Genomic DNA, 14324 nt, shown 5'->3' with positions numbered 1-14324 from the left:
TCAGGTTAAGCCCTTGGATTCTGGCGGCCGGCAGGACTTAGGCAGGTCCCTAGGGTGGAGGTGGTAACTAGACTCAGAGACATGCCAGAGCCAGGGTGGACAGCAGGGTTAACAGAGCCAGAGATAGGTCAAGGTCAGGGCATGCAATGGGCAAGAATAGTCCAGTCCAGGCAAGGAGTCAGGTCCAAGCGGCAGACAGTTGCGGTCAGGTCCATGATAGAATGGATTCACTGTCTATAAGTTGTAGGCATCGTTTTGTTGTAGCTTCTTTTTATTGGCTCTTCATCTCACGCTGCTTGTTGCGTCGTGTATAAACCACCTCATTGGTCACATAGAAGATGTGCATTTTTGGATTTGAAAGTATGGTGTTTAAATATTAGCTGTTTGGTTTGGAGGCTTGTGGGGGGTTTTTTCTATATCTCAACTTGGTGAGTTTCATCTGGAATATATTTTATTTTTTTGTTTATATATTTGACTTTCTTATATTCTAGTTTATTTTTTGTTTGATATATTTTGCATTTTTTGCAGATTGCTTGGTGTTGTTTGTTGCTGTATGTTTTACATATGCAGACGGGAACTGCTAATGGGACCATTGGGATTTATATAATGTATGTTTTGTGAGAATTCCTCTGATTGTATAAAGTTTTTTCTTTAAATATGTATATGTTTTTGAATATGTGATCATTTAGTTGAAGTATGTTTTGTTCTTTCTTTATTTAATAGGATGTTGTGATCAGGGCCGGTGCTATGATTTTTGCTGCCCTGTGCGAACAATTACTGTGTTGCCCCCCCCCCATTCATTCATTCTCTGTCTCGGGTCCACCAAAAAAACCACAAACCTCCCTTCAGTGGTACAAACTTTAAAAACTGACCCCATTCCTCCCCCCCCCCTCAAACCCATGGCTGGTGCAGTGGTATAGGTGCCCTAGGTGAACCTTATAGCCTTGCACAACACTCCCACTCCATTCCACACACACACACACAGTTAAAAGTTGTGCATTCATATTTTACATGAACAATAGCAAAGTACAGTATTCTGAGGTAAAAATATCCCTTACATTATATTTACATGCACTGCTGTGATGCCAACCAGAAATCCCTGCAAAAAAAAGTCACTTGGAACCCATATGGTATTAGGCCTATTGTGATGTGCGTGGGTGAGGGTTTGACCCTCTGAAAGCCCTAAAACACTAATACACTTCCTATTAGGAGAGTACCTCACCTCAGTCTCATGTGCAGAACATAAACAGACCCTCACCAAATACAGAATAAAGCAACCGTAAAGTAGAAATACAAATGCGCAGACATAAAACTGAGCTGGAAACCACAAGAAGCCAGACTCTGTATGCTGTGCAACAATGAAAAAACAGAACCATCACCATTCCTCAAACATCAAATCAAGAAATAAAATAAATACATAATCATAATACTAAAAACATACTAATAATATTATTTCAAAAAAATGCTGATGAATAAAAGATCAAATAATTAAAAACTCATATACAAGTTTTTATAAATGTCTCAAACACCAGTAAAATATTTCTCAAAACAGCAGACACAGCAAATTGACACCTGAAAAATAAAACTTTTAAAAAGTCACGCTCTCTGTACCTGGGAATCTTTGATTTCTAGTCACCCTGGGATTGTCGTGGTATAGTGAGAGTGGGATGCACAAAATGTATCCTCTCTTGTACACACACATACACACATACACACACAAGCTCATACACACATACACTCCCTCTCAGACAAACCCGCAGGCGTCTCCAGCTCTTCTTTGGTTGGGATTTACCAGCAGCCCCAGGCCCTCATCTTCATTTCAGCTGCTGGCAAGTTGGAATCCATCTGCAACCCCTATTTTTTCTCTCTCTCTCTCACATTCATACACCCATCCCAGGTAGTCTCCCATTCACTCACACACACACACATTCATCCTAGGCAGTCTCCCAATCACATACACATACACATATGCAGTCCAGGCACAAGCAGCCTCCCATTCATACACCCACCCTTCCCAGGGAGCCTCTCATTCACACACACACACACACACACACACACACACACTCACACACACACACACACATACACACACACACACACACACATACCCATACCCATCACTGGCAGCCTCCCATTCATACACACACACACACACATCCATCACAGGCAGTCTCCCAATCACACACACACACACCCATACCCATCACTGGCAGCCTCTCATTCATACACACACACACACACACACACATCCATCACAGGTAGTCTCCCAATCACACACACACACACACACACACATACCCATCACTGGCAGCCTCCCATTCATACACACACACACACACACACACACATCCATCACAGGCAGTCTCCCAATCACACACACACACACACACACACACATACCCATCACTGGCAGCCTCCCATTCATACACACACACACACACACATCCATCACAGGCAGTCTCCCAATCACACACACACACACACACACACCCATACCCATCACAGGCAGTCTCCCAATCACACACACACACACCCATACCCATCACTGGCAGCCTCTCATTCATACACACACACACACACACACATATCCATCACAGGCAGTCTCCCAATCACACACACACACACATATGCAGTCCAGGCACAGGTAGTCTCCCATTCATACACCCACCAATCCCAGGGAGCCTGCCATTCATGCACACACAAACACACACTCATCAAAGGCAGCCTCCCATTCACACACACCCATCACAGGCAGCATCCCATTCACACACATATACAGTCCAGGCACAGGCAGTCTCCCATTCATACAGCCACTCATTCCAGGCATCCTCCCTTTTACTCACACACACATACATTCATTCATTCCTCCTCTGCTGCCAGCCTGTACCTTTTACTTTGTGGAGAGCAGCCCTTTTGCAACTCTTCTTCCTGTGCTGGCACCGTGGTAGTTCAATGCTCATGGTGCTTGCACTTCCTGTATTCTCATCTCACGAAAATACAGGAAGTTGTAGCACCGTGAGTGTTCAACTTTGCAGGGCCAGCATCAGAGGAGGAGCTGCAGCAGGGCTTCCTCTTTACAAGCTACCTCCTTCACAGATTGAGCCCTTGGATTCTGGTGGCCAGTAGGACTTAGGTGGGTTCCTAGGGCGGAGGTGGTAACTAGACTCAGAGACCCAGCAGAATCAGAGTGAGCAGCAGGTTTAACAGAGTCAGAGACAGGCCAAGGTCAGGGCAGGCAGTAAGCAAGGATAGTCAGATCCAGGTGGCAGGCATTCATGTTTGGGTCTGAGTGAGAGGTCAAGTCCAGGCAACAGGCAATCATGGTCAGGTCCAAAAGATATATCAAGCTCCGGAGAGTCAGGCCAGGGGATGACGAAGACACACAAATAAGGAAGTCAAGGCTAGACAAGGCTGGACGAGGCTGTACTGAAAGGCAAGGCTGGATGAGGCTGGAGAGGAAGCAAGGAATCAGGAATGCTGCAACACACACTGCTAGGCTGGAAACCCATTGTTGAGGTGTATGCTTGGAGCACAGCTGAGGTTTAAATATCCCACCATGCTGACATCATCAGGAAGTGCACAGGGTTCCTTCCTGCCTCAGAGCCTTTATAATTGGGGTGGGTGCGCACGCGCACCTAGATGGAGGCACGGCGCAACTGCTGAGCACTTGCCGCTGAGGTCCTCCCTGCACGGGAATCCAAGTAGTGTCCTGCGCATCCTGGCGGTGTTGGGGTGAGTGCAGCCAGTCGCAGAGATGCCCCGCGGTTGACCAAACATAACAAGACTTTAATACTTGCTTAATTATTGATCAAAGCTCAGGGCCTAGAAGGTAATCTCCCCCCAACAGGGAATCTTGGACATCAGATTTGGTTTATCATCAAGAGAGAACTTTATTAGCTTGAGGGATGGTCTTTGGGGTCCTGTGAAGAGACAATAGCCCAGGGGTCACACTACAATTCCAGCAAAGGAGACATTTTCACATCCAGAATGAAGAAATTGATGAGGACAAGGCACAAAACCTATATAATGAAGGGACTACTGACACTGAGTCCTCTGAAAGGGAGACATGGCTTTTATCACAGTAAAAGAAGATGAAAGATTATTGGATTTTGAATGAATGAGATCATTCAAGACCCTGTCAATTTTCGCCAGGAACAAGTAATGATTTACCTTCCTTGACATAATGAGATCAAATATATTATTGAAGGTGACAGTAAAGGCAAGCTTGAAAGGAAGCAAGACCTTATTATTCAAAGAGAAGAACATTTTAGTTGAATGGAAAGGAATTTAATGCCGCTTTAAATGTACCCAAAAAAGCTGAAGAACAAACAATAAAACAGAGAAATGTGAATCACTTTGGCGTTTTGAACAAGAGAAATGGCAGGGAAATTTTGTTTATAGATATTGGGATGAAAACCCTGAATCTGTTCAGTCTGGCAACCTCATGTTCCAATCTTTATACCTGAAAATGAATTTCTTACTCTGGGACTGCTTTACTAAGGCTTTTCTCATTCTGTGTCTATGGGGAAAACACTTGATGAATCAGGCCTCTGTCTTAGTGAATCGGCTTGACCAATGAGATAGTTACCAGTTTATTACATGTCATAAATCACTACCAGACAAGGGATGAACCAATTTGTTTTATAGAAAGTGGAGCAGGTGTTGACACATGTTTTCATCAGTAGTATATAGCTATAGATAGATAGATAGATAGATAAATAGATAGATAGATAGATATTGTAGATAGATAGATAGATATCATACTCCTACTTATATCTTGAGCTCAGAACCTAGGGCCAGTTTTGATGTAAAGATTCTTTTTACAGCTCCATGCAGAAACACCGGATTTATTTGGTGAGGTTTAGTGTTAAGGCTAGTTATAGAACCCAATATTAGGGATGTGCAGAAGGAAAGCATTTGTTTTGTTTTGTTTTTCATTTCGCCGGGACCCAAATACGTTTCATTAGTTTCATAAGGGGAAAAATCGATTCGTTTATTAGTTTCATTCATTTTTCGCTTCCCATTAAAGTCACTGGGGGAAGTATTTGCAGGCTATTCCTGGCTGCAGAATTCGGGTTTTCTTATCAATTCTGATGAAACTTCTAGGGAGCAATCATCAGAATGAGAAAAGAGCTCCAAGGTACTTAGACTGTGGCAAAGTGGCACCAAAGTGGCATGAATAGCCTAAGGCACTGTAAAGGGGCAAAGGGGTACCAAGAGTGGCAAGAGTGCTTTAACAGAGGTGCAAAGCAACAGCGAGAGTGTCAAAAACACAACACAGCTTCAAAAGAGAGCACCGATAACAGTTGAATGAACCCTCAAAGGCAGCACGACAGGCAAAGTGGCAAGCAAGTGGCATTAACATCCTACAGCACAATGAAGGGGGAACATAGCAAGCAGAAAGGGTGTCAGAAAAAAACACAAGGTGACAATAAAGGGACAAAGCAGCAGAAAGACTAGCACCAACACACTGAGGAACCATGATAGTGGCAAGAACCCCACAAGGAGTAGAGTGAGTCGTCTGGTAAACAGTGGAGTGCTCCAGGGATCTGTACTTGGACCGGTGCTTTTCCATATATATATATAAATGATCTGGAAAGGAATACGATGAGTGAGGTTATCAAATTTGCGGATGATACAAAATTATTCAGAGAAGTTAAATCACAAGCGGATTGTGATACATTACAGGAGGACCTTGCAAGACTTGAAGATTGGGCAATGGGCATCCAAATGGCAGATGAAATTTAATGTGGATAAGTGCAAGGTGTTGCATATAGGGAAAAATAACCCTTGTTGTAGTTACACAATGTTAGGTTCCATATTAGGAGCTACCACCCAGGAAAAAGATCTAGGCATCATAGTGGATAATACTTTAAAATCATCAGCTCAGTGTGCTGCAGCAGTCAAAACAGCAACAGAATGTTAGGAATTATTAGGACGGGAATGGTTAATAAAACGGAAAATGTCAAAATGCCTCTATATCGCTCCATGGTGAGACCGCACCTGGAATACTGTGTACAATTCTGGTCGCCGCATCTCAAAAAAGATATAGTTGCGATGGAGAAGGTACAGAGAAGGGCAACCAAAATGATAAAGGGGATGGAACAGCTCCCCTAGGAGGAAAGGATGAAGAGGTTAGGGCTGTTCACCTTGGAGAAGAGACGGCTGAGGGGGGATATGATAGAGGTCTTTAAGATCATGGGTAGATGTGAATCAGTTATTTTCACTTTCGAATAATAGAAGGACTAGGAGGTATCCCCCTCCCCGTTGATTGTAATTTCAGTCTTTCAGTTACAATGTGAACCGGTATGATGTATGCTTACTAATGCCGGTATATAAAAAGTTTTAATTAAATAAATAAATAAATAAATAAATATTCCATGAAGTTAGCAAGTAGCACATTTAAGACTAATCGGCAAAAATTCTTTTTCACTCAACGCACCATAAAGCTCTGGAATTTGTTGCCAGAGGATGTGGTTAGTGCAGTTAGTGTAGCTGGGTTCAAAAAAGGTTTGGATAAGTTTTTGGAGAAGTCCATTAATGGCTATTAATCAAGTTTACTTAGGGAATAGCCACTGCTATTAATTGCATCAGTAGCATGGGATCTTCTTAGTGTTTGGGTAAATGCCAGGTGTAGACCTGGACTGGCCACTTTTGGAAACAGGATGCTGGGCTTGTTGGACCCTTGGTCTGACCCAGCATGGCAATTTCTTATGTTCTTATTTTCAGATCTTGGAGGATCAGATCCGCTCGTTACCACAGGGGTGACGCCCAGGTCAACGCCCATCCTTCCAGCACTAGTTCAGGGAAGTATGCAGGTTGTAAGGAAAAGTGTATGTTGCACTGATTCAAGATGCCCCTACAGGACAAGAGGGTCAGCTGAAAAATGAAGAGGTGCTGGCAGGGGCACAGGTGACCGAAAAGGAGACATTTGTGGAGTTGAGCTCAGTATGGCAGCCGTCGAGGAAGTGTCCAGCCGGTTATTTTAAATATTTATGGCATTAACCAAATTCTCCAAAACTTTCTACTGATCTGAAATTCGCTGAGGCAGGCCAGGGATGGCTTAGAGGGCCGAGAGCTGTGCCGGGTCCATGGACTTGGCAATCTGTTAGGATTTGTTAGTATGTGGGCCCTTTGGCCGAGGTGAGAGGTGGTACCGCCCAGGGGAGGAGCTCCGCTGAGCCTCACCGTCGGAAGGCAGAGTCTCGGCTGCAGGATGATATACAGCAGATGTATAGATGGAGAAAGAGCGGGTGACCCCAGGAAGCGAGCCACGGAGCGACAGTGCAGATGCTGACGTCAGACTCAGCTCGGAAGACTGGAGTCAGGCAATAGCTGCGGCTCTACCTTAGGAGCAGGGGGTGCTGGGAAGTAGTTACAGTCACTGTAGTTATACTGGGTCCATAGAGATGGTACACAAGAGGGTTCCTCAGTGGGAGAACATGGTAGTGGTCTGCAGAGCGGGGTATACCAGAGAGGGTTCCCACGTAGATATCACTGCAGGGGTCCACAGCATGGTACTCACAGTGACTGAAAATGAGTATAGTTCCGTAGAAAGCCTCAGGAAGCGAGGCAGGCAGGAGTTCGGGTGAAAGGCCCTCCGAGGAGCGGATAGCCAAGAGACGAGGAAGGGCCCCCGAGAAGCAGATACCCGATAGTCTCACATCACGGAAGCAGGGACCGGAACAACGCTGAAGTGAGAGTAGGTAGATACAGCAAGTGAACTCGTTGCCAAGTCGACGGCTGTCTGGGCTGGTGAGCTTAAATATCGGAGTTGAGTGACTTCATCTGATGGGGACTCCCTCGAGGTTCCCGCCATGATGTGGTTAAAGCAGGTCGGGGAGCGCGTGCCTAGGGAACCCCGAGGGCAAGATGGCGGCCGGCAGCATCCATGCTGCTCAGGTAGGCCCGGGAACGGAGGCCAGAAGGCCGGTGGTAGCTGGCAGAGGCCGCAAGTTCACCCAATGGAGCCAAAGCAGTAAAAGGAGAGGTGAGCAGCAGCGGTCGCAGCCGTCTGCGGCCGCGGAGCATAACAATCTGGAAAGAAAAATGATGTACAGGAAAACAGTACAAGTAAAAAAATTAATTTTATTTTGTAACTGGGCATTGCTGTTATCTTATGCTGGACAGGACACCATTTACAACTGAAGTAAGTGATGACAGTTCTTTAAAAGAGCACCAAGAATACTATTTGAGTAAAAATGATAGGTTGCTCTTTCTATGGCACGTTCAAGTTGGCCTCTTGCTATTGGACACATTCTTCCAATGATCCCTGGCTGTTACAAAAGACATTTTCAATGAAAATTACATTCAGAAAACATCGAGAAATATTGCTGAAACTACCGTATTTGCATAATCTTCCAGAGTTCACTGCTGGAGGAATAGAGCATCAATTTCTTCAGATGGCAAACGCTTTTATGAGCTTTTATCTAATTTGTGCAGCTTATGTTAGTGCCATTTCAGAAATAGTAATATGCAATAAAACGTGTGTGCGTGTGTTGTTTTTTTTTAAGGAACTTACATTTCTTTTGTATAGGAGAAAATGCTGGCAACAAGAGATTTTTAATGTACTATGGTTCTCGGCTCAGGAAAATTGTTGCTTCATTCCAACCTGATAGGGCACCTCACAGTACTTTGCACAGCATCTTATCAGATTTGAACATCTTTTCTTTCTTAGCTTGGCAGTAATTTTTTGCTCTTTTGGGCTTCTGGCTCAAATGAAACTGGGGTCTATTGGGCGTTGGTGTCATGAGCCTTCATCTGCAGCTGCTCAGAGATTTTTTCTTTTAACGAAAGAACATGAGAATCGCCAAACTGGATGAAAACCTAACAGGTAAATGAGTGATGTGGTAACAAAAACTAATCTCTCATTACATGAACGTACATAAATTACATGAGAGAGACAATATAATGCAATAGAAAAAATAAAAAAAACTAATACTAACAATATTACAATGTTTATTGCAATAAAGATGTAATGGTGCTCACAAAATATATGCTATTCAAAGTTACAGTGCTTACTTACATCATTGAGGTAATACAATATTCAAAATATATATATCACTTATCCAATGTCATATACATTCATGACAATATCCCAAAAGTCAATATTTTTGAAATCCAATATTATAGCGATTCATACCACCTGATAACTCACATACACCCATGCATTCATACTAAAAACATCCGCTCAAATTCCCCTTCTTGCACACTCATACATACATACTACCTCCCCATTCATACCCAATATAAAAAATATTAAACACTTAAAATCTTCACACATACAAAAACCACCCACAATTGTATACCTCCCAATTATTAATTCTTCCAATGAACTTTCAACACATTGGCACTACCGGCATGATGTGCCTCACAATGTCGGTATAGAAAAAAAGTTAATAAATAAATAAAATAAATATCCACATAAATGTATATACAACAGAGACACAAGCCTCATTTTCCACAACTGAAAGCCTTCTGGCCTAATGAATTGGCAAGTGTGTATCACACTGAAGGTTTTCACAAATGTGTCCACACAGTTATATTTACAACCGCCTTCAGGTCCAAAATATATCCGTGGCTAAATTCACTGATGTGATAATCGCCAATGCATCCAAATCCAAAACATCAGAATCTGACAAGGGACCTTCGTTCCGCCCCACCGGGCTTGTTCAGGAAAATGGAATAACTATAAAAAGAAAAGGAAAAATACACAAAATATCACCTAATATTACCCACCATATCGTACACAATAATAAATCAATATGGAATTTAGTTAAATACCTGTAAGCTGCATCAAAATATGTAAAAAACAACTTCATCAGCAGTATATGCGTACATGTATCATCCAGGCTATTTTATAAATGAAGCAACCCTTCAGATGCCGAGACAGCACCTAATCAAAAACAAAAACAAATCATATATTTCAATATCATTCATTAATAAACACTAAAATGACTAGAGCCATCTTTTCTACTTACTGGAAAGAAGAAATTCCACAAAGACAAGCTTTCAAGCAATAAGAGACGTTTTTTATGTCTCGGCATCTGAAGGGTTGCTTCATTTATATAATAGCCTGGATGATACATATACGCATATACTGCTGATGAAGTTGTTTTTTATATATTTTGATGCAGCTTACAGGTATTTAACTAAATTCCATATTGATTTATTATTGTGAACGATACAGTGGGTAATATTAGGTGATATTTTGTGTATTTTCCTTTTCTTTTTATAGTTATTCCATTTTCCTGAACAAGCCCGGTGGGGTGAAACGAAGGTCCCTTGTCAGATTCTGACGTTTTGGATTTGGATGAATTGGCGATTATCACATTAGAGAGTTTGGCCGTGGATATATTTTGGATTCAGATGCTTTGCGTTTGGATGCATTGAAGATTATAACATCAGTGAAATTGGCTACGGATATATTTTGGACCTGAAGGCGGTTGTAAATATAACTGTGTGGACACATTTGTGGAAACATTCAGTGTGATACACACTTGCCAATTTGTTAAGCCGGAAGGCTTTCAGTTGTGGAAAGCGAGGCTTGTGTCTCCATTGTATATACATTTATGTGGATAGTGCCAATGTATTGAAAGTTCATTGGAAGAATTAATAATTGGGAGGTATACAGTTGTTGGTGGTTTTTGTATGTGTGAAGATTATAAGTGTTTAATATTTTTTTATATTGGGTATGAATGGGAAGGTAGTATGTATGTATGTATGAATGTGTAAGAAGGGGAATAAGAGCGGATGGCTTTTTAGTATGAATGTATGGGTGTATGTGAGTTATTAAGTGGTATGAATGTCTATAATATTGGATTTCAAAAATATTGAATTTTGGGATATTGTTATGAATGTGTATGACATTGGATGAATGATATATATTTTTTGAATATTGTATTATCGCAATGATGTAAGCATTATTGTTGCTTGGGATAACATATATGTTGTGAGCACCATTATATCTTTATTGTAATAAACATTGTAGTATTGTTAGTATTAGTTTTCATATTTTTTCTATTGCAATCTATTGTCTCTCTCATGTAATTTATGTACAAACTGGATGGGACCAATGGTCCACCTAGCCCAGTGTCTGACAGTGGCCAGAAACAAAACCCAACAGACCTGAATCAGAGCTCATCCAAGGACTCCTTGTAGATAAGTAAATTAGTAGCAACCGGACCCCACCCAGTCTCTAATATCTGTTTTTGACCTTGTCTTCTAGGAATGCATCCAGATCCTTCTTAAACCCTGCTATGTTGCTTCCTGTCACTACATCACACAGCAGCAGATTCCACAATTTAATTACCCAATGATTTCAGAAATATTTTCTTGCATTCATCTTGAACTTGCTAATGTAGTTTCATTGGATGCCCCCCAGGTCCTAGCATTTTTGGACAGGGAAAACAACTGCTTGCTTGTGGTTTGTTCTTTTCCACTATTGATCATGTCCCTCCTCAGTCTTCTCTTTTCCAAGCTATAAAGCCCTAACTGTTTTTAGCCTTTCCTTATATGAGAGATGTCCCATCGTCTCACCATTCTGGTTGCCCTTTTCTGTACCTTCTTGAGCTCTGCCAAATCCTTTTTGAGATGGGGTTGATCGGAACTGTACACAGGTCTCAAGCTGTGGCCATACTAGGGAGCCATACAGAGGCAAGGTAATGTTCTTGGATTTCTTGTCAATGTCTTTCCAAATGATCCATAACACATTGTGCCCATGGTTCCAAATGATCCGTAGCACATATTGCCCATGGTTTCAGTGTGTGGTGTGATCCACAGCAATTCCAAAATCCTTCTCGTTGGCAATTTCCAAGAGCTGACTCCAGCAAAGTATACTGGTAGTGTTGTGGTCCCGGTCGCTAGACTAGCGACCGGGTCCTTACCGCTTCTGCCACCCTCAGAGCCGCGCCGGGATCCGCTGAGGCCTGGGTCCACTAGGCCGTGTTGCAGCGGCGTCTCCACGAGGGAGACGCCGCTGAGGCCCGATCTTGGCTCCGCCCCCGTCAAGCAACGCATGCGCGCGAGGGCCGAGGATTTAAAGGTCCAGCACCCGGAAGTGCTGGACAGCCCCCAAACTGACGTCAGACGCCGGCAGGGTATTTAAGCCGGCGTCTGCCTTCAGTTCTTCGCCTTGCAACGAGGTCTCTCCGTTGGAGTACTAGTTGCAGTTCCTGTGTGCTGTCCTGCTGTTCCTGATCCGCTCCTGCTGTTCCTGATCCGCTCCGGCTGTTCCTGATCCGCTCCTGCTGTTCCTGATCCGCTTCGGCTGTTCCTGTTCCGCTCCTGCTGTTCCCGCTCCTGCCCCTTCGGTTGCTTCTCCGGTTCCTGACCTCGGCTCGCTCTTGAATCTCCGTGTCTGCTGCCTGCCTCGACTTCCGGATCGTCCTGACGCCTCTCCGCTGCTTGTCTCCTAAGTCCCAGCGGTCCCGGTCCTCACAGGCTCCTCCTGGGGGGACTGAGGACTTCCAGGGCGAAGACTTCACTTTCTTGTCCAGCTGTGTCCCGCCTCCCGGCCTTCTCTCCTCCTCCGCCGCTCCGCCAGGCCGGCCCAAGGGTCCACCGTCCAGTCCTTAACAGCAACAGGTAGTTTAGACTTTTTTTCATCCAGCATCCATCACTTTGCGCTTGTCTGCATGTCTGTATTAAATTCCATTTGCTGCTTGGATGTCCAAGTTCCCAATCTTTCTAGATCTTCCTGCAGTTTAACACAATAAGTTTGTATTTTAACTACTCTACATACTTTTGTATCATCTGCAAATTTTGTACCCTCACTCGTCTCTTCGTCCTCCAGGTCATTTATATATGAGCTGAATAATAGCAGGTCTAGTACTGATCCCTGGGGCACTCCACCTTGTACACCCCTCCAGTGTGAGTACTGGCTATTCAGTTCCATTTGCTGTCTCTTTCCATTTCATCAGTTATTTATCCATGAATGTCTCTTATCTCATAGCTTATCCGTTTCCGGAGTAATCTTTTGTGTGGTTCTTTATGGAATGCCTTTTTAAAGTCCAAAAATTCTATGTAACCTTTTCACTTCATGTGCCTATTTGCAATTTCAAATAATCCTAATGTTAGGCGCCCCGGCCCTTGGGGAGTTGGGTCGGGTCTCCTCACCTGCTCCAGCTTCCCTCCGCCGCTGCCGCATCCCGGCGCGGTTTGCCGCCATTGCAGACTGCTTGCGGTGCCCCGACCCCGCTGCATCCCCGGGCTCCCTAGGCATGTGCACATGGACTCAATTTAAAGGGCCAATGGCGGGAAAGTTCTCTGCAGCCTGGGATGATGATGTCAGGCAAGGCAGGTATAAATACCCCGCTTTGCCAAGTCCTCCTTACCTCGGCAGCAGGTCCAGCTCCTGGTGAATGCATGTTGTCTGCATCCTGACCCCACGTTCCTGTGATTCTTCTTCTTCCGATTCTGCTCCTACCCCTACCTTAGTCCTGTTCCAGCTCCTCATCATTCCTGCTCCCTCGGATTGATCTACTGGCTCTGACCTTGCTTGTTTCACCGTTCCTGCTTGTCTGCTGCCTGCCCTGATCTTCAGCCTGGCCCATTGTTCCTGCTCATCCGCTGCCTGCCCAGACCTCGGCCTGGCCTCTATCTCCTGCAGCCTGCTGCCAGTCTTGATCCTTGACACGTCTGACCTGTCTTCCTCCTGCCGTCTGAGAAACCCGCACCTAAGTCCTGACGGCCCTGGCACCTACGGGCTCAACCTGCGGGGAACGTGGGCTGGTATAGGTGAAGGTCCTGTTGGGCTCTCTCCCTCAGAACCACCTCCCGATGACGAGGGCCTCTCCTTAGTGGTGGCAACAACCTCGTCTCGGCTCAAGGGCCCACCTTCCTTACACCTAATGGATTTGTGTGCCATGACTTGTAAATATATTAAAATGATTTGAAGTATTCTCCCTACTCCCTTCTAGCAGTGACAGTCCTGAGCCGGGTCTCCCTCCAGAATCTTATTTGAAAAACCCCCCCTCCATGTGTCTGCCCATTATATTTGCCATTGTAGGATGCTGATACTCTATCCCAGCCCACCCCATCCAGAGGACCTGTGAATGCCGCTTTTGCAACAGAAGCCAGGCTCAGGAATCAAAGACAGATGCTCCCACGTGTCAGAAAAGTGAAGTGCTATGGAGCCACCAGACCCACCTGAGGTTTTAACTTTATGTTCTTCGATGTTTACTTGTGCGGTTTCATACCCAGACACCAATGGTACCTGATTTACATGTAGATTTGGTTCCGCTGCAGCTGTGATTTTGGAGGTGAGACCACTTGTCAGTAAAATAAGGTTAAGGCCTTGAATGATGTTACTGCTCACAAATCGC

This window comes from Rhinatrema bivittatum, chromosome 2, assembly GCF_901001135.1.
Source record: "Rhinatrema bivittatum chromosome 2, aRhiBiv1.1, whole genome shotgun sequence".
NCBI classification, from domain to species: domain Eukaryota; kingdom Metazoa; phylum Chordata; class Amphibia; order Gymnophiona; family Rhinatrematidae; genus Rhinatrema; species Rhinatrema bivittatum.
The sequence above is the reverse complement of the archived record's forward strand: the minus strand, read 5'-3'. Positions refer to the sequence as shown.